Source organism: Mustelus asterias, chromosome 9 (assembly GCF_964213995.1).
Source record: "Mustelus asterias chromosome 9, sMusAst1.hap1.1, whole genome shotgun sequence".
NCBI lineage: Eukaryota > Metazoa > Chordata > Chondrichthyes > Carcharhiniformes > Triakidae > Mustelus > Mustelus asterias.
This window is the reverse complement of record NC_135809.1, coordinates 106155798-106181240: the sequence shown is the minus strand read 5'-3', so window position 1 is coordinate 106181240 and position 25443 is coordinate 106155798. Positions and strand designations below refer to the sequence as shown.

At 46.7% G+C, this 25443-nt stretch overlaps 1 protein-coding gene across 1 annotated transcript in view; it reads right to left on the bottom strand.

Moving 5' to 3' along the window:
• The window catches only part of insc (INSC spindle orientation adaptor protein), a 208831-nt gene that overhangs the window by 91196 nt on the left and 92192 nt on the right, over nucleotides 1-25443 (bottom strand). The window lies entirely within an intron of this gene.

Sequence of the window (25443 nt, the reverse complement as noted above, 5' to 3'; positions counted from 1 at the left end):
GGGTGGATAAAGCTCTCAGTGCTCCTGCTGTCAAACAGACAATAAACCAAGTGGTCATTTACCTGGATGTTCATCATAGATTTGTCAAGTCCATGAGGCTTGGCCTGGTCCAGGATGATCGACGCCACCGTTGGTTCATGAGCGCCACTGCAGGCAGCTGAAATCGACGAGGATGACCCCTGCTGGTCGTTCGCGGTCGGTGCCGACCAACATGGCCGCTCCCATAGGTCGCACGTGGGTGATGGCGCCAAACTCAGCGACCCCTGGTGGTCACACGTCTCCGACTCCGTCAACCGTAATGGTGTCGTCCTGGCCTCGCACGTGGACGAAACCCTCGACGATTTCGACGACGAAGAACCGGGCTCTGAGGAATCGCAGGCCGCAATGCCGTTCCTAGATTTAGATCAGCACACTTTCGAATAGTGCACCTTCTTACCGCAGGCGGAGCACAACACAGCCTTAGCGGGACACCGTTGCCGAGTATGCTTCGCTCCCCCACAGAAGTAACACCGCGGGCCACCCGGAGCTGCTGCCGTCGTCTGGCCCAAGTGTGAGCACGCCATTACGCAGCATTTCGAACCCGAGGGACGAGGAGGGATTGGCGACTGCTCCTGCCACGTTGTCTCCACGTGGTCTTCAGGATACAATACTAGGCTTTTGGAGGCCGTCTCCAGCATCTCCGCTAGTTCTATTGCCTGGGTAAGGTCAAGGTTACCTTTCTCCAGTAGTTTGAGTCGAATGTACGACAATCCGACTCCCGCCACAAACGCTCGGGCGAGGTCGTTCATACTCTGCTCGGCCGACACCGCTTTGCAGTTACAGCCCCTGGCTAGCTGTAGGAGCTCGTTCGCATATTCCTCCATCGTTTCGCCAGACTGCCGTCGTCGAGTGGCTAAGAGGTAACGAGCGTGTATTTCGTTGGGCGGTTTGATATAACGCTTCTTCAGAAGCTCGAGGGCCTTTGTGTAATCGGTGGCCGCACGGATCGCGAGGTAGACCGTGTCGCTTACCCTCGCATGGAGGACCCGGAGTCTGTCATCATCTGTGGTGACCGCTGCGGAGGCTGCCAGGTAGTCTTCGAAACACTTCAGCCAGTGGTCGAAGGTGTTAGAGGCGCCCACCGCACGTGGATCTAGTGTAAGGCGTTCCGGCTTCAGTATCTGCTCCATACTCTCTTTTTTCTTTCTTCGACGAGAGTTTATTTACAGCAAATAAAATTGATGCGCGTTATCATACACGAGGCTTGATGCTCAGGAAATAAAGGCTTTTATTTGCTGTAACAAAGCAGCTAACAATGATATACACAATCCCAGACTGAGGGGTCCCAGCCAGAGCAGGGACCTTTATACCTCTCCCAGGAGGCGGAGCCCGACTGGGATGTACCACAACACTACAATACAAAGGTGTAACAACTCCACCCTAACCCCAACAGCAACAAGTAGCACAACCCATCCCTAACCCAACAGCAACATATGTACATACTTATAGTACTGGCCAGACCCTGGCTCAGTACTATCCAGTGGGAACCAACGATGGTTCACCACACCCCCTCACTCCAGCAGGTCAACCCGCTAGCTCCCTGCAAGTGGGGAGCTACTGTAAACCACGCTGGAGTGAAATACTCCGGGGGGGGGGGGAGCGAGAGAGGGGTGGGGGGGGGAGAGCGAGGGGGGGGGGGGCGCGGGGGGAGCGTGGGGAGGCTAGTGGGCCCAGAGACTTCAGTCCCAGGCCCACTAATTACATTCAAATTATATTTAAATTGCCCACTGCATGTATAACATGTATAACACAGTTCTGCGCCTATTTCTGGCGTAGAGCTGACGGTACCGAAAATCCATCGCTGGGAGATGCGCTCGGGGCCGGACGCCCAGTGAGGATCTTGTGGATCGAGCGCTGCTTAGATTTCCCATCCCACTGCACTAAAAAATCAGCACAGCACGATGGGAGAATCGCGGGGTAGGGGAATTGAAAACTAAAGGGCATAGGTTTAAGTTGAGAGGGGAAAGATTTAAAAGGGACCCGAGGGGCAACTTCCTCACACAGATGATGGTGCGTATATGGAATGAGCTGCCAGGGTAAGTGGTTGAAGCAGGTACAATAGCAACATTTAAAAAGCATCTCGATCAGTACATGGATGGGAAAGGATTAGAGGGATATGGGCCAAATGTGGTCAACTGGGACTAGCTGGGAGGGCACCACGGTTGGCATGGACCGGTTGGGCTGGAGGGCCTGTTTCCGTGCTGTATTGCTCTATGACTCTATGGCGGAATTTTACCGGCACGTAGGTTCGTATGATCCCACCCGAGGCCAGCGGAGAATGCCGTTCTCCGAGCCTCGCCCGCCCCTGGGATTTGGGCTGGTGTGGCAGTAAAATTCAGGTTTATGAGTCAAAATCTTGGAACTCTCATCGTAACAGCACTGTGGGTGTACCTACACCATGCAGACTGCAGTGATTGAAGAGGCTTCTGAAGGGCAATTAGGAATGGGCAACAAATGCTAGCATAGCCAACAACACCTACATGCCATGAAATAGTAAACAAAACCCTTGAACTGAGATTTAAATATAATCTTTCAATCCGTGAGGTTACCTAACTGCACAATATTCTATTATCTCAGTCGTGACATCATTGAAATCCTGAACTATGCTTTTGTCAAATCTGAGCTTTAATAATTCCTCTTCTCTGGCTTCCAATTTTCCACTAACTCCAATTTATCCAAAATGCAGTTTACATCCTATCCCGGACTGAGCTCTGTTTGTCCAGCCTGCTGATACTTAATGATATTCTTAGTCTGGCTTTGCAATCTTTTCCAGTATTCCACTCACACGCATTTCCGTTCCCTCGCCCTGGTCTTTCGCGGATCTTGATGCCAATCCCTCACCTGTCTTTGCTGGCTGAGCTGACAGTTACCATCACATTTAATGTTTCGCTGTGTTTTTGGAATGAGATTCCTCAAACCCTGATGCGCTATTCAGACAGAAGGCTCGAAGCTCAGTAAATGAAGGCTTTTATTTACTATTAATGAAGCTACCAGAACTTATATACACTATCCCAGACTGAAGGGGTCCCGGCCAGAGCAGGGACTCTTATACCTCTCCCAGGAGGCGGAGCCCGACTGGGATGTGCCACAACACTACAATACAAAGGTGTAACAACCCCACCCTAACCCAACAGCAACAATAGCACAATCCAACAGTAACCTATGTACATCCTTGTAGTCCTGGCCAGCCCCTGGCTCAGCACTATCCAGTGGGAACCAACGATGGTTCACCACATTCACCCCTCCTTTGAAAACAAAGGCCGGCGGGGTACAAAAACCAGAATAAAATGTCAGCAGTCTATAAGTTCAGACGGTCAGGGGGACCGCACCGTCGTTGCGACCTCCTCAATACCGGCGGTGACACCGGAGTAGGCACTTGCGGTGGTGTTCTCCCCAAAACGGCGTCCAGCTGTTCTTCCACGGACTCACAGGCCGGTTGACCCTGAGGTGACGGTAGTCCATGGGATCCTGACACGCCCTGCGGTGGCGACCATCTTCTGGGCTCAGGCAAGCTGTACATGGGAGTAAAAGGGTTAAGCAATGGTCCCGATGCTGCCCGCGCCGTGTCCGGGGGAGAAACAAGAGTTAAGGGGTTTGTAACAGGGGGTATGGGAGCGACAGGGGTTGCTACGTCCCCTGCTGGCGCCAGGTCTCAGATCGAGACCGTGTCCTCTCGCCCGTCAGGGTATGCCACATAGGCATACTGAGGGTTGGCGTGGAGGAGATGGACCTGTTCAACCAACGGGTCGGACTTGCGGGCCCTTACATGTCGCCGCAGGAGGACGGGTCCTGGGTACGTCAACCAAGATGGTAAAGAGGTCCCCGAGGAAGACTTCCGAGGGAATGAGAACATCCTCTCGTGGGGAGTAGCATTGGTCGCCGCACACAGGAGGGAGCGAATAGAATGGAACGCATCAGGGAGCACCTCCTGCCAACGGGAGACTGGAAGACCTTTTGACTTCAACGCCAGTAAGACAGCCTTCCAGACTGTAGCATTCTCGCGTTCTACCTGTCCATTACCCCGAGGGTTGTAACTCATGGTCCTACTACAGGCAATCCCGTATGAGAGCAGGAATTGCCTCAAGTCATCGCTCATGAACGACGAGCCCCTGTCGCTATGGATTTAGCTGGGATACCCGAACAGGGTAAAAAGATCACGGAATGCCTTGATCACCGTGGCAGCGGATGTATCCGAGCAGGGAACAACAAAAGTGAACCGAGAGTATTCATCGATGATATTTAGAAAGTACACGTTCCGATCTGTTGAGGGAAGGGGGCCCTTAAAATCAACAATCAGTCTCTCGAAGGGACGAGTGGCCTTGACTAAATGTTCCCGGTCAGGTCGGTAGAAGTGCGGTTTGCATTCCGTGCAAATCTGACAGCTCGTTGTTACCAACCTGACGTCCTCCACCGAGTAAGGCAGGTTGCGGGCTTTTACAAAGTGGTAGAGCCGAGTGACCCCAGGATGGCACAGATCATTATGGAGGGCGTGCAAACGGTCCTCCTGAATACTAGCGCATGTTCCACGCGAGAGGGCATCCGAGGGCTCATTGAGTTTCCCTGGACGATACATGATATCGTAGTTATAGGTGGAGAGTTCAATTCTCCACCGCAAGATCTTGTCATTCTTGATCTTGCCCCTCTGCGTGGTGTTAAACATGAACGCCACGGACCGCTGGTCCGTGATCAGGGTGAACCGTTTTCCCGCCAAGTAATGGCGCCAGTGCCTGACGGCCTCCACAATGGCCTGGGCCTCCTTTTCCACCGCTGAATGCCGAATTTCGGGGCCTTGGAGGGTGCGGGAAAAAAATGCGACGGGCCTGCCCGCCTGGTTAAGTGTGGCGGCCAGGGCGAAATCAGATGCATCGCTTTCCACCTGAAAGGGGATGGACTCGTCTACCGCGTGCATCGTAGCTTTCGCGATGTCAGCTTTCAATTTATCGAAGGCCAATCGGGCCTCTGGCGTTAGGGAAAAAGTCGTGGACTTAATGAGCGGACGGGCTTTGTCCGCGTAATTGGGAACCTACTACGCATAATAAGAGAAGAACCCTAAGCATCTTCTCAGTGCTTTTGCACTAGTGGGCAGGGGAAGTTCAGAAAGGGGGCGCATACGGTCTGGATCAGGGCCAATGACCCCGTTTTCCACCACGTATCCTAGGATGGCTAGATGGTGCGTACGAAACACACACTTCTCCCTGTTGTAGGTCAAGTTCAGGCGAGATGCAGTGCGTAAGAAGTTCAGGAGGTTTGTGTCGTGGTCCTGCTGGTCATGGCTGCAGATGGTGACATTATCCAGGTACGGGAAGGTAGCCCGCAGCCCGTTCTGGTCCACCATTCGGTCCATAGCACGCTGGAAGACCGAGACCCCATTGGTGACACCAAAGGGAACCCTGAGAAAATGATACAAGCGACCATCCACCTCAAAAGCCGTGTATTGTCGGTCCTCTGGGCGAATGGGGAGTTGGTGGTAGGCGGACTTGAGGTCTATGGTGGAGAACACCCGGTACTGCGCAATCTGATTGACCATATCAGATATGCGCGGGAGAGGATACGCATCCAGCTGCGTATATCGGTTAATGGTCTGACTGTAGTCAATGACTATCCGGGGTTTGTTCCCGCTCTTGACCACCACAACCTGTGCTCTCCACGGACTAACACTGGGTTGTATGATCCTTTCTTTGAGGAGCCGCTGAACCTCAGATCTAATGAAGATCCAATCCTCAGTGCTGTAACGCCTACTTTTAGTCGCGATGGGCTTGCAGCCTGGCACCAGATTCTGAAACAAGGAGGGTGTGGTGATTTTCAGCGTCGAGAGGCTGCAGGCGGGGCGCGTTGGGCAATTTGGAGGCTGCTGCTGTTTTCCCACTGCCAGTGAAGGGAGTGGCCCACCGTACTGTAGGATTACACTCCTCAAGTGGACCATGAAGTTTAGTCCGAGAAGTATTGGCGCGCAAAGATACGGCAACACAAGGAGCTTGAAGCGCTCGTAAACTGTGCCTTGTACTTTCAAGGTTACCACGCAACTCCCTAGCATGGCAACAGACCGGGACCTTGATGCCAAAGAGATTGTCTGTTTGGCAGGTTGAATCTGGAGTCCACACCGCTTCACAGTGTCTGGGTGGATAAAGTTCTCAGTGCTCCCGCTGTCAAAGAGACAATAAATCACATGATTATTTACCTGGATATTCATCATTGAACGGTCGAGTCTATGAGGCTTGGCCTGGTCCAGGATGATCGACGCCACCGTTGGTTTGTGAACGCCACTGCAGGCAGCTGATGCAGAGGACCCCTGCTGGTCGTTCGTGGTCAGTGTCGACCAACATGGCTGCCCCCATGAATCGCACGTGGGTGAGGGCGCCAAACTCAGCGACCCCTGGTGGTCATACTCCTCCGACTCCGTCAACCGTAATGGCGTCGTCCTGGTCTCGCACGTGGACAAACCCCGCGACGACTTCGACGATGATGATCCAAGCTCTGAAGAATCGCAGGCCGCACTGCCGTTCCTGGGTTTCGATCGGCACACTTTTGCATAATGCCCTTTTTTACCGCATGCGGTGCACAATACAGCTTTAGCGGGACACTTTTGTCGGGTATGCTTCACTCCTCCACAGAAGTAGCACCGCGGGCCGCACGGGGCTGCAGCCGTCGTCTGGCCCGAATGGGAGCACGCCATTACACAGCATTTCGAACCTGAGGGGCGAGGAGGGATTTGCGACTGCTCCTGCCACGCTGTCTCCACGTGGTCCTCTGGATATAAAACTAAGCTCTTTGAAGCCGACTCGAGCATCTCTGCTAACTCGATGGCCTGGGTAAAATTAAGGTTACCATTCTCCAACAGTTTAAATCGAATGTACGATGATCCGACCCCGGCCACAAACGCATCTCGGGCGAGGTCGTACATGCTCTGCTCAGCCGACACAGCTTTGCAGTCACAGCCCCTGGCTAGCTGTAGGAGCTCATTGGCATAGTCCTCCATCGTTTCACCAGACTGCCGTCGTCGAGTGGCTAGGAGATAACGAGCGTGTATCTCGTTACGTGGTTTTGTATAGCGCTTTTTTAGAAGCTCGAGGGCCTTAGGGTAATTAGTGGCCGCACGGATCGCGAGGTAGATAGTGTCGCTTACCCTCGCATGGAGGACCCGGAGTCTGTCATCATCTGTGGTGACCGCTGCGGAGGCTGCCAGGTCGTCTTCGAAACACTTCAGCCAGTGGTCAAAGGTGTTAGAAGTGCCCACCGCACGTGGATCTAGCGTAAGGCGTTCCGGCTTGAGAATTTGCTCCATACTCTCTCTCTCTTTTATTTTCGACGAGAGTTTAACGATAGTAAATAAAATTGATGCGCTATTCAGACACGAGGCTCGAAGCTCAGTAAATGAAGGCTTTTATTTACTATTAATGAAGCTACCAGAACTTATATACACTATCCCAGACTGAAGGGGTCCCGGCCAGAGCAGGGACTCTTATACCTCTCCCAGGAGGCGGAGCCCGACTGGGATGGGCCATAACACTACAATACAAAGGTGTAACAACCCCACCCTAACCCAACAGCAACAATAGCACAATCCAACAGTAACATATGTACATCCTTGGAGTCCTGGCCAGCCCCTGGCTCAGCACTATCCAGTGGGAACTAACGATGGTTCACCACAAACCCATAACCTTTTTTTTGTATTATTAAATGCCAGGGGTGGGATTTTCCAGCCCTTCCTGCCAGCAGGATCTCCTGGTCCCACCGAAGGTGATCCCCGATGGTGGGAAGGGTGAACTGCGCAAAATGCCGTAGACATTTGGCGGGACCGGAATATCCTCCCAGCGGCCAACGGCGAGCCACTAGATAACACGTCATGGGGGTGGGGGGGGGGGGGGGGGGGGCGCTGGAGAATCCCACCCTATATTTCAGTTTAGTATTTAAGTTAGCAAAGATAGAAACAACAGTTTGCCGTGGTAATTTAAAGTGTGCATTTGCTTTCCAAAGGGAGTTTTATGACTGAGACATGATGGCACCTGAACTATTGGTTTGAGCAAGTTGCTGTAGCTTGGAATTAGGATGTCAATCAGTCAAAATGGTCAATCATATCAAGCATTTTAAACTGTCAGCTCTCATTCAACACTGAAAAACTCCGTTCAGGGTTAATTAAAAAGTGTCCACAGTTCTAACAGTGAGTCCCATTTTGCCAAAACATCTGACATCACAGCCCCGAGGGAGAAGCTCCTTCTCTTTGTTTCTCTCTCTCTCACACACAAAGAGAGCAGCCAGCTTCGAAATAGTTTAGCTCAAAAGTAAACACCTTTCGGATTTCAGTAAAACCACACATCTTTCTTATATTCATTAAAAGGAGGAATGTGGGATATTGACTGATCTCACGGTAAAAAGTGTTCATATTTTCCACATGAAGCAAGCCAGATTTGTGGTAATGCCTTACTTTGACACCAAGTTTATCAATCTATTTCACAACCAACCACAGGTCATGAAGTGTATTAGTGAAATGTAAGTCTGTCTCTTTCCTGTGAAGGAAGGTGGCCACACCTGACCACACTTGCAACTTTTCAGTCATGTTACATATGCACAGCAAGAGTTCTGTATAATAAATGCTTGGGCACATTCTTATTTAATTATATTTTGGGTGGAAAATGGTGCAATTGAAGTTGTAGGCGATGCTTTCAGGAAAGGTGATGTGCTGAATGTTGCTAAGAGAGACCCCTTATTTTAAACTGTGTCTCCTAATTCTGGTCTCTCCCACAAGGGAACCAACCTTTCAGCATCCACCCTTAAAATAATATCAAAAATAATATTGAAACATAATCTTCTAACCACTCTCCATCTTCTAAACTCCAATGGATGCAAGCCCAGCCTGTTCAACCTATTCTCATATGATAACCACCCCCCCATCTCAGGTATCAGTCAAGTGAATCTTCTCAGAATGGCTTCTAACATATTTATATCCTTGTATCAGGAGGCCAAAGTTGTACACACTGCTCCAGGTGTGGTCTCACCAATGCCCTTTACAACTAGAGCAAAACATCCCTCTAATATGAACAGTTTTGCTTTGTCTACCTTACCCAATACTGTGAGAATCGTCTGCACCCCCATCAAATCACCCTCATGTCTCCTTTGCTCCAGGGAGGACAATCCCAGTTTATCCAGCTAAAATCGTCCATCCATGAAAGCATTTTGGTAAATCCCCACTACACCTTCTCAAGGACCTTCATATCCTTCCTAAAGTGTGAAGGCCAGAACTGCATACAGCACTCTGGCTGTAGCTTAACAACAGCATTATAATAAATTGGCACAAATTCCCCACTTTTGTACTCTCTATTTATGAAACCTAAGATCCCATGTGATTTGCTAACTACTCTCTCAATATGTCCTTCCACCTTCAGATGTAATGATCATTTTAGACAGAGACTTAAATTAACTCCTGCCCTTCAGGAAGGGATTACAGTAAAGTGAAGGCAAAAATCCTTGAACTGTTGAGGAAACAGTTTGTTGCTCTGACTGGGGATTGTCAGGGCTTTGTGGATGAAAGAGCTACGATGAGTCAATTGGCCTGCCTCATATGTAACCATATTGTGACAGTAAACAGGCAATCAGGGAACACATCAACAGTCATGGAATCAAGAATGGTGATGGAAAAGTAAAACTGTGTGGTATTAGCATATTGATGCACGTTATCACACACGAGGCTTGAGATGCTCAGGAAATAAAGGCTTTTATTTGCTGTTACAACGAAGCTACTAATTATATACATGATCCCAGACTGAGGGGTCCCGGACAGAGCAGTGACCTTTATACCTCTCCCAGGAGGCGGAGCCCGACTGGGATGTACCACAATAACTATAATACAAGGTGTAACAGCCCAACCCTAACCCCAACAGCAACAAGTAGAACAACCCATCCCTAACCCCAACAGCAACATATGTACATACTTGTAGTACTGGCCAGACCCTGGCTCAGTACTATCTAGTGGGAACCAACGATGGTTCACCGCACATATATATGGAAGTTGACGTATGAATAAAAAGCAAGTTACAATTTTAGAAAGTAAGTGGGCTCCATGGGAAATTTGAACTCAGCTTTTTTTAAACTTCTTTTGTTGAAGAGTGGGTCTAGCAAGTCTTATCGGTTTCAGTTTTTTTCTCAGTCCATTGTCCATTTTAGTGAAAAGGTTGTGAATTCATGCATTAGTTCAGGACACAAGTATGTATGTAAACTAAGCTGATATTTCAGTGTAGCACAGAGGGCATGCTGTATTGAGGTGAGCTGCAGGGCTGGATTCCTCACAAGGAACGAAAAGTGGAAGTTATATCTGACATTATACCCATTCCTACGTCCATTCTGCCCATGTCAATCCACTTCAAATCTCTTGCCAAGCTCAATGATAACCATTTTATGTTCAGATATATGGCAAACAGCATAAATTGCCAGTGTGGTGTAACCACAATGGGAACATGACCAATGGCACAACCAAGGTCGGAGGACTTTGATACAATACTCTAGATGCTGGACATCCAAAATGAAACCAGGAAGTGCTGAAAAAGCTCAGTCAGTCTGTGGAGAGAGAAACAGGGTTAATGGGCAAGATTTTTCGGCTCCTGCACAGCATGTTTTCCGGCGACAGAGGGGGCTCTCCATTGGCTGCCGACAGGATCTTCCGGTCCTGCTGATATTTACGGTCTTTCATGCAGTTCACCTGCACCACCATGGTGGCGAGTGGGGGTGGGGTTGGGGTTTCGCCTCCCACCAAACTAGAGGATCCCACCAGCAGGAAGAGTTGGAAAATCCCACCCAACGTTTGAATCCAATATGGCTATTCTTCGGATGCGAAGACCAGAAGAATTCTTCCAGCACTTTCTTGTTTTTTGTTAAGGATAATTATTATTTCTCAAACTGACTGTAAAATGGCAAAAGCTTGAGAATGGGTTGAGTGATTTTTGGATTTGTACTTCAGCTAATCGTGTCTGGAAATCTGTTTGTACATTTGAAGACAGCCTCAGAACAAGTTCAATTGCAGGAATCTAACATAAAAACCTCTGTAACACAGAGAATGGAGCCATTATTATGGGTGGAAATGTGCTCAGGAAGAGGCATGGATAAACAATGATAAGAGTGGATGATCTTTGAGGTGGTATATTTATTTTGCACCTTGATTGCATGTGTTGCTGGGCACAAATTTGCAGGAAATTTTAGTTTGTTCACACCGGGCCTACCTGCCTGCTCTAAGTAATACACAAGGCAATGTTTGAAGAATAGCAGGAGAGATCTCCTAATGCCCTGGCTGACATTTACCTTGTCACCGAGTACATCAGAATGGTAGATCTAATCATAGTAACATTAAAACAAAGAAACTTGAAGCAGGAGTAGACCCTTCGAGCCTGCTCCGCATTCATTGTGATCATTGAATTCAATAACCTGATCCCCTTCCCCCCATATCCCTTGATCCCTTTAGCCCCAAGAGCTATATCTAATTTCTTCTTGAAATCAGATAACATTTAGCCACAACTATTTTCTGTGGTAGTGAATTCCACACATTCACCATTTGATTTGATTAATTATTGTCACATGTATTAACATACAGTGAAGAGTATTGTTTCTTGCGCATTATACAGACAAAGCATACTGTTCATAGAGAAGGAAATGAGAGAGTGCAGAATGTAGTGTCACAGTCAAAGCTAGGGTGTAGAGAAAGAGCAACTTAATGCAAGGTAAGTCCATTCAGAAGTCTGACAGCAGCAGGGAAGAAGCTGTTCTTGAGTCAGTTGGTACGTGACCTCAGATTTTTGTATCTTTTTCCCGACGGAAGAAGGTGGAAGAGAGAATGTCCGGGATTAATTATGCTGGCTGCTTTGGCAAGGCAGCAGGAAGTATAGACAATGTCAATGGATGGGAGGCTGGTTTGCGTGATGGATTGGGCTACATTCATGACCTTTTGTAGTTCCTTGCGGTCTTGGGCAGAGCAGGAGCCATACTAAGCTGTGTTACCAGAAAGAATGCATTCTATGGTGCATCTGTAAAAGTTGGTGAGAGCCATAGCTGACATGCCAAATTTCCTTAGGTGGGCTTTCTTAACTATAGTGTCGGCATGAGGGGACCAGGACAGGTTGTTGGTGATCTGGACACCTAAAACTGGAAGCTCTCGATCCTTTCTACTTCGTCCCTGTTGATGGAGACAGGAACATGTTTTCCTTTACACTTCCTGAAGTTGATGACAATCTCGTTCGTTCAACCACCCTCTGGGTGAAGAAATATTTCCACACCTTAGTTCTACAAGGTTTACCCCTTATCCTCAAACTATGGCCCCTAGTTCTGGACTCCCCCACCATTGGGAATAGTCTTTCTGAATCAACCCTGTCTAACCCTGTTAGAATTTGATAAGTTTCTATGAGATCCCCGCTCACTCTTCCAAACTCCAGTAATATAATCCTAACCAACTCAGTCTCTTCTCATAAGACAGTCTTGCCATCCCAGGAATCAGCCTGGTATACCTTTGCTGTGCTCCCTCTATAGCTAGGACGTCCTTCCGCAGATAAGGACACCAAAACTGCACACAATATTCGAGGTGTGACCTCATCAATGCCCTAAACAATTGCAGTAGAACATCCCTATTCCTATACTCAAATCCTCTTGCTATGAAAGCCAATCTACCATTTATCTCATTGCTAGATTACAACAGAAATTGGCAATTTTGACCTGGAGTAGGAACAAGAGAATATTTAACCTAAGAACAATTTTTGATAAATATTTAGAAGCAAACATGAACACATATATATAAATATATATATGACACATATGCTTCATAGAGTATGAAAAGACATATGATCGTGTTTATTGCTAGACATGTTGTTGAAATGTGACATTGACAGTAAAGATGTGTGATTTATCCACAGCCTATATTGGAACCAAATAGTGAGCATCAGATTAGAAGAGGGACAATGAGATACATTTCAAGGAAAGAGAGTACGCCAATGGGGCATACCGTTGTCAAAGTTACTCAGTCTGTACATAGAACAAATATTCAGAATTAAATGTACTGCCATGAGTAAGTTGCATGCAATTGCATAACAAACCAGCTGACAACACACCGCTACATGTAGAATCAGAAGCAGCCCTACAAAATATCACAGATCAAATAAGATATAGAAATTTGGAATATAGATTGAGGATGAACACCGAACGTAAAAATTGGAGTGGATGGTGTCACACTGGTACAAGTAGATACATTTTTTCTATTTTGGGACAAATGATGGCAACTGTGATTCAGAAGTTAGGAGGGGGGTGGAGATAGGCAGAAGCAATTTTGTGAAGATAGTGATGTGTTAACAATGAGAAAACTCAAACTTGTGACAAGGAAAAATTCATAAGATGTTAACATTCTATCCACTTTCCTGAATGCCTCAGAATCCTAGACAATAATTAAAGATCTGTGAAAGAAAAGAGAGGCCTTTGAAATGTTGATGCTAAGACATTTGCTAAAGATTCCAAAATATAGACCACAAGACAAGTGAAGAGGTGCTCGAAATTGCAAGAGCAACAAGAACTCAAAAAAGTGACATCCAGAAAATAAATGTCAGTATTTTGGCCAGAGATCTCTTCTAGCGGGCAAAGAAGAGGGCAGCAGAAAGAAGGATCAACCTAAGCTTAGCTGAATGTTGGATGTCACAGGATAATTGCAGATGAACTACAGTGGATGCGTGGGGATGGCACAAAACAGACGAGCATGACATACCATGACAGCAGGTCTTCTGGCACGAGTAGCTACTTACCTGATGAAGGAGCAGTGCTCCGAAAGCTAATGGCTTGTGCTACCAAATAAACCTGTTGGACTTTAACCTGATGTTGTGAGACTTCTTACGAGTAGCTACAAGCAGCAGTAATAAGCACTATTACAGTAATATGTACAAAATATAAAATTGCCACTAAAATTAATGCATTTTTTCAAGCTAGCCTTTAACCTTGAATATGCTTGATTAACATTACATTATTTTGGAACTCTGCAATTAATTAATATATTACAGACACTGAATGAGTTGTTCTACGCTACCGAGTTCATAGTCGTCGGCTCGGAATAATTTGAAGACTGCGCCCTCACCTTGGGGTTCATAACATTGTTATAAACAGCTGGGTTTGTATTGTACAGGACGGCACAGTGGTTAGCACTGCTGCCTCAGTGCGAGGGGCAGAGGTTCAATTCCGGCCTTGGGCCACTGTGTGTGTGGAGTTTGTGCGTTCTCCCTGTGTCTGCGTGGGTTTCCTCTGGATGGTCCGGTTCCCTCCCACAGCACAAGGATGTGTGGGTTAGGTGGATTAGCCATGGTAAATGTGTGGGGTTTGGGGATTGAACAGAGGGGTGGGCCTAGGTAAGATGCTATTTCGGAGAGTCGGTGCAAATTCAATGGGCCGAATGACTTCCTTTTGCACTGTCAGGATTCTCCGAATCCTTCATCAGATAGATCGCTGTAAATTTTTAAATCACTCACTGGGGGTAACTTTGGGGCGATAATGTAAGATGGGCAGCACTGATGCATCTGCCCATAATTAACTGTATCTTGCCCAATACCCATTTCAGTTGAAGTTAATGGAATTGAAAAGTCAGAGTCTTGTCTGGGTGTTTAAAGTGAATTACAGGATTTATAATTCTATTTGTTCCATTAGAGTCTGGTAATGGTCTTAAATTAGAGAGCACGAAAATGAAAGGATATTGCTATATTTAAGCTTAATTCCAAAGATGGACAGACTTCGAAAGCGTGACTTTGAGACAAAGCAGCGTATTTATCAAAGGCGACAAACAATGGGCAGTACGTCCCCCAGGCTACGTTCTGAATACACGATGTATAATTCATGATCAGCGATAAGTATACAATAATTAATGTCTGTTTATAACTATCACTGTAATGAAATAGACCATTAGATTTACGTGCAGTGATCAAGACAAAAACGTAGTTGCAGCAATTTATGATGTAATAAAGGTGTCATTTTTGTTAAACCTTCATTAACATCTGATTAATCACAGTGGTTGAATGCACCAATACGGACAGCACAATTTAATGTTTTAAATACACACACACACACGCACGTCCACACACACACACCCCTCCACACATGCACACACAGACACAAACACACAAAACAGACACACACACACAGATATACACACACACACAGACACACGCACAGAAGGATTTTTCACTTTCATTAATCTGAAAAGTCAAATAAATAATTTATTGCTTTCTATTTTAAATCTTATTGCACTCTTTGCTTATTGTCTGTTGCAGTGGAAGAAAAGTAAGTGTGAGAAGAGTTAGATGAAGAGCCCTGTGGGGAAGAAAGGTTGTACAATTAGAAATCTGGAGCAAATTTCACAGCAGGGCAGCACGGTGGCACAGGGTTAGCACTGCTGCCTCGCAGTGCCATGGACCCAGGTTTGATTCTGGCCTTGGGTGACTGTGTGGAGTTTGCACATTCTCCCCGTGTCTGTGTGGGTTTCCTCCAGGTGCTCCGGTTTCCTCCCACAGATAAAGATGTGCAAGTTAAGTGGATCGGCCGTGCTAAATTGCCTCTTAGTGTCCAAAAATGTGTAGGTTAGGTAAATTTGCCATGGTAAGTGGGTGGGGTTTCTGGGATAGGATGGGGTGGGGGGGGGGGGTAAGATACTCTTTTGGAGAGTTGGTGCAGATGGCCTCCTTCTGCACTGTAGGGATTCAATAATTCTCTAAGGATACCTTGTAGACCCTTTTACAACAGCTATAGCAAATGAAGACCTCAACCTCCTGCAAAAGCTGAGAATGTTGAAGTTGCCTCAGTAGAGACAGCAGAGAGAGTCAGCAATAAAACTCTTTTTTTTGTGGCATCAGGTGGATTGTTAAGGAAAGAAAACCCAACATTGAGTACATTGTTTAGCTTTAAGGGTTCTCTTTTTTTTGCTTGGTTCAATAGAATGATGCAGATCAGAAGAAGGGCTCATCGTGGCTATGCTAGCTCCCTAAAAAAGTTCACCCATTTGTTCTTTCCACCGTGCAATTTTCCCCAGTAAGTATTTACACAATTGCCTACTTTTTGAAAGTTATTTTTGAATCTGCCAATGATATAATCTTCCCCCGCCAATGATATAATTGGAGAATGCGTACCGACCCACTGCCTGTCCTTGGGGAATCAATGTAGTCTTTGCAAAGCCACTGGCAATGGTGGTACATGAATACATTTCCCTCCCATCATGTCCTATAACTCTGCCTGACTGCACTGGTGGCTGCCAGAATTTGCAATCAGCAAATGAGTAAATAGCAGTAATACTTTATGGTAAGGTGATATGAGATGGCCTGAGATAGATGGATATGTACCCCTTGTCATTTATTGGTACATTGTGTGATGTTTCATCCCTCCGTAATATTTGTGTTGGATTGAATCTGAGAATGGCTCAGAAACAATTGTCATTTATGTTCATATCAAGCTTGCAGGTTCATTAATGTCCTTGAGGGAAGAAAATCGGCCTTCCTTACCCAGTCTGGCCTACCCTTGACTCCAGACCCATAGCAATGTTGTTGACTCTTAACTGCTCTCTCCTATGGTCTAGCAAGTCATTCAGTTCCAGGGCAATTAGGAATGAGGAACAAATGCTGGCCTTGTGAGTGACAACCAGATCCAAAGAAGGAATGAAGGAAATGGATCTACCACACCATCCTCCTCTGCTTCTGCTAAAATATGAACCTTCTCTTCATCATATATTCTCACGCTTTTTGTATTGCAAGCTGCATTGAAGGATTCAACAGATTAATGCTGGATGATAGAGAAGGACAGTCCAAGCAATGGAACCATTGCTTCAGCATGTACACGGTGATTTCTACTGTAATTCTATCTGAGGTAAATGCCTCACTCCATCTCTGCTGTTTGGGGCTTTCTCAGTGAAGTCAGCAGCCATGGTTGCAGAGGATATTAATGGTGCCCCATCAGCTAACCACCCCAGCCGGAATTCTCACAAAAAATAAACAAAATGCCCAATGGGCCAGAAAGTGGGAGTATTTCCCACCCGTCTTTTGGGCGTATTACCCAAAACAAATCTCCGACACGGTGTGTGTTGCAGAGTGCCTGAGCGGGATTTGCTCTGGTAAGTAGGGGGCAGGGCCTATTCCCACCCGAGAGGCCAGCAACATAGTGCTGAGTCGGCCACTGCACATCCGCCGATCTGTCAGTGCAGAGATCAGCGTGATGGCCCCCCACCATTGCCAGCCTCCGAACGCTAGCCAGTCCCGCAACCCCGCCCCTCTACCCCCGATCGCTGGCTTTCCCGAACCCCCCACCCCCGATTGCTGGCCTACCAGACCTCTCCAGGCCCACACCCCCCAACAGGCCTGCCCTGATACCCACTCCCACCGCATTGGCCAACCCTGACCCCCCACCCTGCTGCCCAGGCCTGATTGTCTGCCTTCCTCCCTCTCCCAACACTCTAAGTGCAGAGTGGCAGCAGGTCCCCCCAGGATGGCACTGCCGAAGGGGCACACCCCCCTTGCCTCCATCAACCCCGGGGGGGCCTTAACGGGTCTCATAACACCAGGTTAAAGTCCAACAGGTTTATTTGCCAGCACTAGCTTTCGGAGCCTCAAGCTCTTTCTTCAGGTGAGTGAGGACTTGTGTTCACAAACAGGGCATATAAAGACTGTTCCCCATTAGCAGTCATAAACCCCGCTGGAGAGAACCACTCCCAGAAATGCGGGGGGAGATGCTAGCCGGCCCAAGAATACTGTACCATGGAGATTTCCATATGATAATCAGCTCGCGCTAAAAAAATGTTGGGAGACTCGCGACCCGCGAACCTCGCTGGTGTCTCCGGGCCGAGAGAATCCAGTCTTTGTGATCTTTCAAAATTACAGATAACTTGGATGTCATACGATAAAGACTTTGTGTTGCTCCAGAGATAAAGGGCACTCAAGTGTATAATGATGTCTCTGTGATCACACAACAACTGTGAGCTAATTGAAAGAATCCCTTTCACTCACAAGTGGGAGGTTGACATGCATCTTGCTTTGATATTTATCCAACATTTGGGATCACTGACACCTCATGAAGGTTTTGTGACCTACAGAACCCTCTTTCCCACAATGAAAGAAATAATGATGCTGTCGCCTGCTTGAAATAGGGTGCCTGATGACTCGCTGATCTGACAGTTGTCCCATATTGCAAGGCCCAAAAGCTTAATACTGTGTTCACTGCCATTGATATGAAAAGTGAAATCCATATACCAGATGCTGCCTAACTAGCTTACACCAGGTAACAGCCCCCAACTAATGAAGATAGTGCTTATTGAGCATATTAGAAACATAGAAACATAGAGGATAGGAGCAGGAGGAAGCCATTTGGCCCTTCGAGCCTGCTCCACCATTCATCACGATCATGGCTGATCGTCCAACTCAATACCTAATCCTGCTTTCTCCCCATAAACTTTGATCCCATTTGCCCCAAGTACTGTATCTAGCCATCTCTTGAATATGTTGAATTGGCATCAACTACTTCCTGTGGTAATGAATTCCACAGGCTCACCACTCTTTGGGTAAAGAAAGATCTCCTTATCTCCATCCAAAATGGTCTACCCCAAATCCTCAGACTGTGTCCCCTGATTCTGGACACACCCACCATCGGGAACATCCGCCCTGCATCTACCCTGTCTGGTCCTGTTAGAATTTTATAAGTCTCTATGAGATCCCCCTCATATTGAGGCGGGTGTAGTGAGGACAATGAGTGGGAATCTGGAGAAGGTGATGGGCAGAATGGCCTTCATTCTCTTGCCCATTTGGTCTCATTTTCGGATGGGCTCAAACAGAAAAAGTAATGAAGCATTAAGCCACTGCCCCTCCAGATAGTTTCTCCCACTGAAGATGGCGCCATATGTTGAATATGTCCCATAATATTCAGGTAGATGTATTAAAATGATAAATGATTAATGGAACTATATAATCCCATTAAATTCCTGTCATTATTGCCATATCAATACTGGGATTCAGGAATAGTAACGTATTCAGAGCACCCAACACTGCCAAAATGATGGTGGAATTACCAACTAAATGGTTACTTTGCCCACTACAATTGTTCAATACAAAACCAATTGCTCAGGGAATAGTAAAATAATACAATTTTTTAAAAAGTGTTTCTTTTCAGCTGGCTGCTGCTTGTTGAAATGTTCCGTGGCAGCTATTTTATTTGTGGGCAATCTGGCGACCCATTGAAAACCCAACAATAAACCCAATTGCAATAAACCTGAGTATGGGTGATCCACCAGGATCAGTGAGACGGCCTACTCCCCACCACTGATCCAGTGGGACTCTTGCTTTAAGGAAAGAAATAGAATGAAGTTCAATAATAAATCTCAATAATTAACTGATTGTTAGTATTTCACCATCCGAATAAAATGGTACAACTGGCACACCTCCCTTATTCTTCACACTTCTAATTTCATGCTACAAGTTTCCATGTTATGGCTAAAAACGTATCAAGAAACAGATGGGGATGATTCTCCCAGGCCGCTGTGCTGCTCTAGCAGCCCAGCGGGCCGGGGCACATCAGCAGAGGCCGTTTCGCGGGCTTCCTACTGGGCCTCCGCATGTCCCCGCAGCAAAGATTTCCAGCGTCATCAGCTCCGTGCCAGAAAGCGGAATGGCAGAGCCCATCTGAAAAGCGGGGTGGGGGGGGGTGGTGGGGTCGGGACTGCGGGGTGGGGAGGGTGGTTAGGACTGTCGGGAGGTGGGACAGGCTGTCCAGGCTGCAGGGAAGGGAGCAAAGTCGAAGCAGGAGATTGGGGTTGGCCAGGTTGGAGGGGTGGGGTGGGTGGGTGGTCATGGCTCGCTGGGTGGGGGGACAGAGGGGTTGGTCCAGGAAGCCAGCGACTGGGAGGGAAGGGTGTGTCAGAAGGCCAGCGATGGGAGGTCGCGGGGCTGGCCAGTGATCGGGGGCTGGCAATGTTGGGCCACTGCACATGCATCAATCTCCGCTCTGACAGATCGGCGCATGCACAGTGGCCTCCTCACCGCAATGCTGCCCGCCCCCCGATTTTCAGAGAGAATCTCACGAGGGCACTCTGTGTTGCACAGAAGTGTCAGAGATTCATTCTGGAAATCACACTAAAACAATCTGCCGGGGTTACTCCAGTTTTCACGTGAATTGGGGACTTAGAATTTTTTTTGGAGAATCCCAGCCATCGTTTCCAAAAAGTCCAATAAAACACCTTTGTTTTTAATGGAAAGTATACTCAGAAGTATCCAACATCCAAATTACCTTGCCAGTAAAAACATGAAAAGAGAAGGAAGTAGACTTTAATACTGACCTCACTTACCCACAGTTGATTTAACAGCAGTTCAATCTCGGGTCCTGAAAAGTTGCGCACAGTAAGGTCTCATTTGCAATACATGAGATAACAGATCAGTTCATTCGCTTTTGGGATACTGAGTGAGGGAGGGAAATTTGTTGTATTATAATGTGGTCCAGCATTTTGAGGAGAGTGGAAGGAGCAATTGTCTCCATTTGGTTGACTGGGTAAATACAATGCCAGTTATGACTTTACAATTCTAGGGCACATGGTGAATGAAATTGGGAGGAAAGAAGAAAAACGCCAACGTTACTTCGCAGGTAATATCCTAAAAAAATTCCAATAGACATGCTGAAAATATAAATAAAGAAAAAAATCCCAAATGATAAATCGAGAAGTTTTCAATAAAATTGAGAAGAAATAGTCTACCTTTTTAGATTGAAAAAAAATTTCCCCTGCTCACTACAGATTCCAAAATTCTTGGCCTTAGTCCGCCTAAATTATGATAGCAGTTATACTTCAGAAGAACGTTTTGGAGTCACCTGAAATTATGAAAGCATTGTAGAAATACAAGTTCTTTCTTTCTTGTATCATCATTTTCTGGGGAGGCACATCCCAACAGAAAACAAAACTTGTTTCTTCAGCGTTTGTATCTATTTTCTGGTATCCGTGTACTAAATCTTGCAACATGTGAAGGATAACTGAGAGTAATTTTCTGAGGAATTGCTGACATTTGCAGGGCCATGCCATCACTAACACATATCGCAAAACAGTGTCAGTGCATCCCACTGATATAGATGCAAAGAAAATTCAAAATTTCCAATGCATGATGCCTCAAGATGAGGTTCCATATGTTTTTTTTAATTATTCATTTTTGGGATGTGAGCATTGCTGGCTAAGCCAGCATTTATTGCCCACCTGGAAGGTGGCAGTGAGCTACCTTCTTGAACTGCTGCAGTCCATGTGGTGCACGCACACGCACAGTGCTGTTAAGGAGGGAGTTTCAAGATTTTGACTCAGCAACAGTAAAGGAATGGTGATATATTTCCATGTCAGAATGGTGAGTGACTTGGAGGGGAACCTCCAGGTTGTGATGTTTGCTGCCCTTGTCCTTCTAGATGGCAGTAGTCATGAGTTTTGAAGGTGTGGTCTAACGGCCCTTGGTGAGTTCCTGCAGTGCATCTTGCAGATGGTACATACTGTTGCCATTGTGAGTCAGTGGTGGAAGGAAGGAATGTTGGTGGAAGGGGTGCCAATTAAGTGGGCTGCTTTGTCCTGGATGGTATCAAGCTTCTTAAATGTTGCTTAAGCTGCACTCATCCAGGCAAGGAGAGTGTACTTCATAACATTTATGCATTGCAGGTGGTGGACAGGTTCTGGAATGTTAGGAGATGAGTTACTTGCTGCAGGATCCCTAACCTCTGACCTGCTCTTGTAGCCGCAATATTTATACGGCTAGTCCAATTGAGCTTCTGGTCAATGTTAATTCCCAGAATGTTGATAATGGGGGATTCAGTGATGGCTTTGCCACTGAATATCAAGAGGTGATGTATAGATTTTCTCTTGTTGGAGATGGTTATTACTTGGAACTTGTGTGACGTGAATGTTACTTGCCACTGTCAGCCCAAGGTATAGTTCAGGACTTTTGTATTCGACGAGGACTGATTCAGTATCTGAGGAGTTGACAACATGCAGTCATCAGTGAATATCCCTGCTTCTTATCTTCTGATGGAAGGAAGGTCATTGATGAAGCAGCTGAAGATGGTTGGGCCTGGAACACTCCACTGAGGAACTCCTGCAATGATGTCCTGGAGGTGAGATGGCTGACATCCAACAACCACAACCATCTTCCTTTATGCCAGGTATGACTCCAACCACTGGAGAGTTTTCCTCCTGATTCCTATTTAATCCAGTTTTGCTCAGGCTCCTTGGTGTTGTACTCAGCCTTTATATCAAGAGCAGTCTCTCTCACCTCACCTCTGGAGTTCAGGTCTTTTAGAACATAGAACAGTACAGCACAGAACAGGCCCTTCGGCCCACGATGTTGTGCCGAGCTTTATCTGAAACCATGATCAAGCTATCAAGCCGCTTGATTGCACTGTTGTTGGCCTCTTTCATCGCTTTACTGATGATCAAGATTAGTCTGATGGGGCGTTAATTGGCAGGGTTGGATTTGTCCTACCTTTCGTATGTCTCCAGTACCAATTCAGAAAATTACCTCTGTTGGATTTGTCTAAATTTATGTTCGAAGTCAGTGCCCCATTCTACTTTCAGTGTGACTATTTGCTTTCACGGCACGGTGGCACAGTGGTTAGCACTGCTGCCTTACAGTGCCAGGGACCCTGGTTCAATTCCCAGCTTGGGTCACTGTCTGTGTGGAGTTTGCACATTCTCCCTGTGTCTGCATGGGTTTCCTCCAGGTGCTCCGGTTTCCTCCGACAGTCCAAAGATGCTGGTTAGGCGGATTGACCATGCTAAATTGCCCCTTCCTGTAAGGGGGACTAACTAGGGTATATGCCATGGAGTTATGGGGATAGAGCCTGGGTGGGATTTGTGGTTGGCGCAGACTTGATGGGCCAAATGGCCTCCTTCTGCGCTGTAGGATTCTATGATTCTATGTTTACGGATGTAGGGATGCTATTGAAGAAGTCTTCACAAGTTGCAGCAGTGCATTTGGGAGATGGTATATCCTGCAGTCATGGTGTTCCGCCAGTGGATGGCTTGTCAATCAGGTAGTCTGAAACAAGTTTCTCTCTTCACAGATGCTGCCAGACTTTGAGTCTTTTCAGCATTTTCTGTTTTTATTTCAGATTTCCAGCATCCGCAGTATTTTGCTTTTGAATCACATGGTCTGGTTTCTCCTGGAGCTTCTCGCGTGTTGTTGAACTGAAATTCTATCACAACTCGGACTCGGGTTAGTGGATGGTGGAAAAGCTTTGGGGAGTCAAGGGCAAGATCATTTGCTGCACAATTGCCACCTTCTGATCTGCTTTTGCAGCTGCATTCGCTGGTCCAGCTAATTTTCTGGCCAATGGTGACCCCCAGGATATGGATGGTACTAATACTCAATGATACTAATATAACTGAATGTCAAGAAGGGTTTAGATGGATTATCGCTTGTTGGAGATGGTCATTGCCTGGCATTTGTGTGGTGCAAATGTTGCTTGCCATTTATCAGCACACGCCTGAATGTTGTCCAGGTCTTACTGCACTGCTTCATTATCCAAGGAGCTGCAAATAGAACTGAACACTGTGCAATTATCAGTAAGCATACCCACTTCTGACATTATATTGAAGGGAAGATCATTCATAAAGCTGCTGAAGATGATCAGGCTTAGAACACTACCCTGAGGAACTCCTGAAACTATATCCAGGGGCTGAGATGATTGATTTCCAACAACCAGGATCACCTTCCCTTGTCTTCGGTATGACTCCAACCAGTGGATAGTTTTATCCTGATTTCCACTGACCTCAGTGTTGCTGGGGTTTCTTGATGCCACACTCGGTTAAATGCTGCCTCGATGTCAAGAGCAGTAACTCTCATCTCAGGCATTCAGCTTGTTTTTCCATGTTCGGACCAAGACGTCATGAAATCTGGAGCTGAGTGATGCAGGTAGAGCATGGCTGAGAAAGTTAGTAGTGTGCGGGTGCTGTTGATGGCATTGTTGATGGCATCTAGGGTGGCACAGTGGTAAGCACTGCTGCCTCACAGCGCCAGGGACCCGGGTTCGATTCCCGGCTTGTGTCACTACCTGTGTGGAGTCCTCTGGGTTCTTCCACAGTCCAAAGATGTGCGAGTTAGGTGGATTGGCCATGATAAATTGTCCATTATTATCAGGGGGATTAGCAGGATAGATAGATGGGGTTGGAGAGATAGGGCCTGGGTGGGATCGTTTTCGGTGCAGGCTGGATGGGCCAAATGGCCTTCTTCTGCACTGTAGGGATTCTATGATCTTCCATGGCTATTCTGATGGTTGAGAGTAGACTGGCTGTATTAGATTTGCCCTGCTTTCTGTGGTCAATAGTTCACTTTTTTAGATGATCTTTTTGGGTAGATGCCAGTCTTGTAGCTGTACTGGAACTGCTTGGCTAGAGGTGCAGCCAGTTCTGCAGCACACATCCTCAGCACTTCACCCTGTGTTGTTACAGGGACCGTAGCCTTTCCTGAATCCAATGCACATCCATTTCTTGATTTTTTTTTATCACATGCATGATGCACACTATAGTTTACTAATTTGAAAATAATGACCTCGGCGGAAGCAGTTCACTGATTTAAAAGGTCGCTAAAGAGGTTTTTTTTTTGAATCAGATGGAAAATGATGGGAACAGTTTTGATCAATGATGCCTATGTTCAGATCAAATAAAACAAAAAGATCATCTAAAAATAAACATGACCGATAGGATAGGAATAACTGCATGCAGTGACCAGGAATAAAAAGGAACCACACATTCTATCAGTTTTATGATTTTTTTTTCTCAAACCTAACTTTATATTTTTTAAGGGAAGCAGGGTCTAGATAGCAGGTCAAAATTAAAACAGAGGATACGAGGAACAAACAGTCTGGAGTATTACCTGCTTCCCTTTCAAAATGAAGGAGAAAATTCCACAGGAGATTGAACTGTTGAAGTAGAATCCAGAGCAGGGTATCTTATAGATAGATGGGTTACACAGGGTGGCACGGTGGTTAGCACTGCTGCCTCACAGCGTCAGGGACCCAGGTTCGATTCCCAGCTTGGGTCACTGTATGTGTGGAGTCTGCATGTTCTCCCCATGTCTGCGTAGATTTCCTCCGGGTGCTCCGGCTTCCTCCCACAATCCGAAAGACTCAGGTGCATTGGCCATGCTAAATTCTCCCTCAGCGTACCCAAACAGGTGCTGGAGTGTGGCGGCTAGGGGAATTTTCACAGTAACTTCATTGCAGTGTTAATGTAAGCCTTACTTGTGACACGAGTAAATAAAATAAACAAGGAGTAAATCACCATTTCTTTTTCCACACAACTCACTTTCTAATACCTGGCTCTGACGAAGGGTCACCCAGACTCAAAACATTGGGTCTACTCTCTCTCCGCAGACGCTGTCAGACCTGCTGAGATTTTCCAGCATTTTTCTGTTTTTGTTT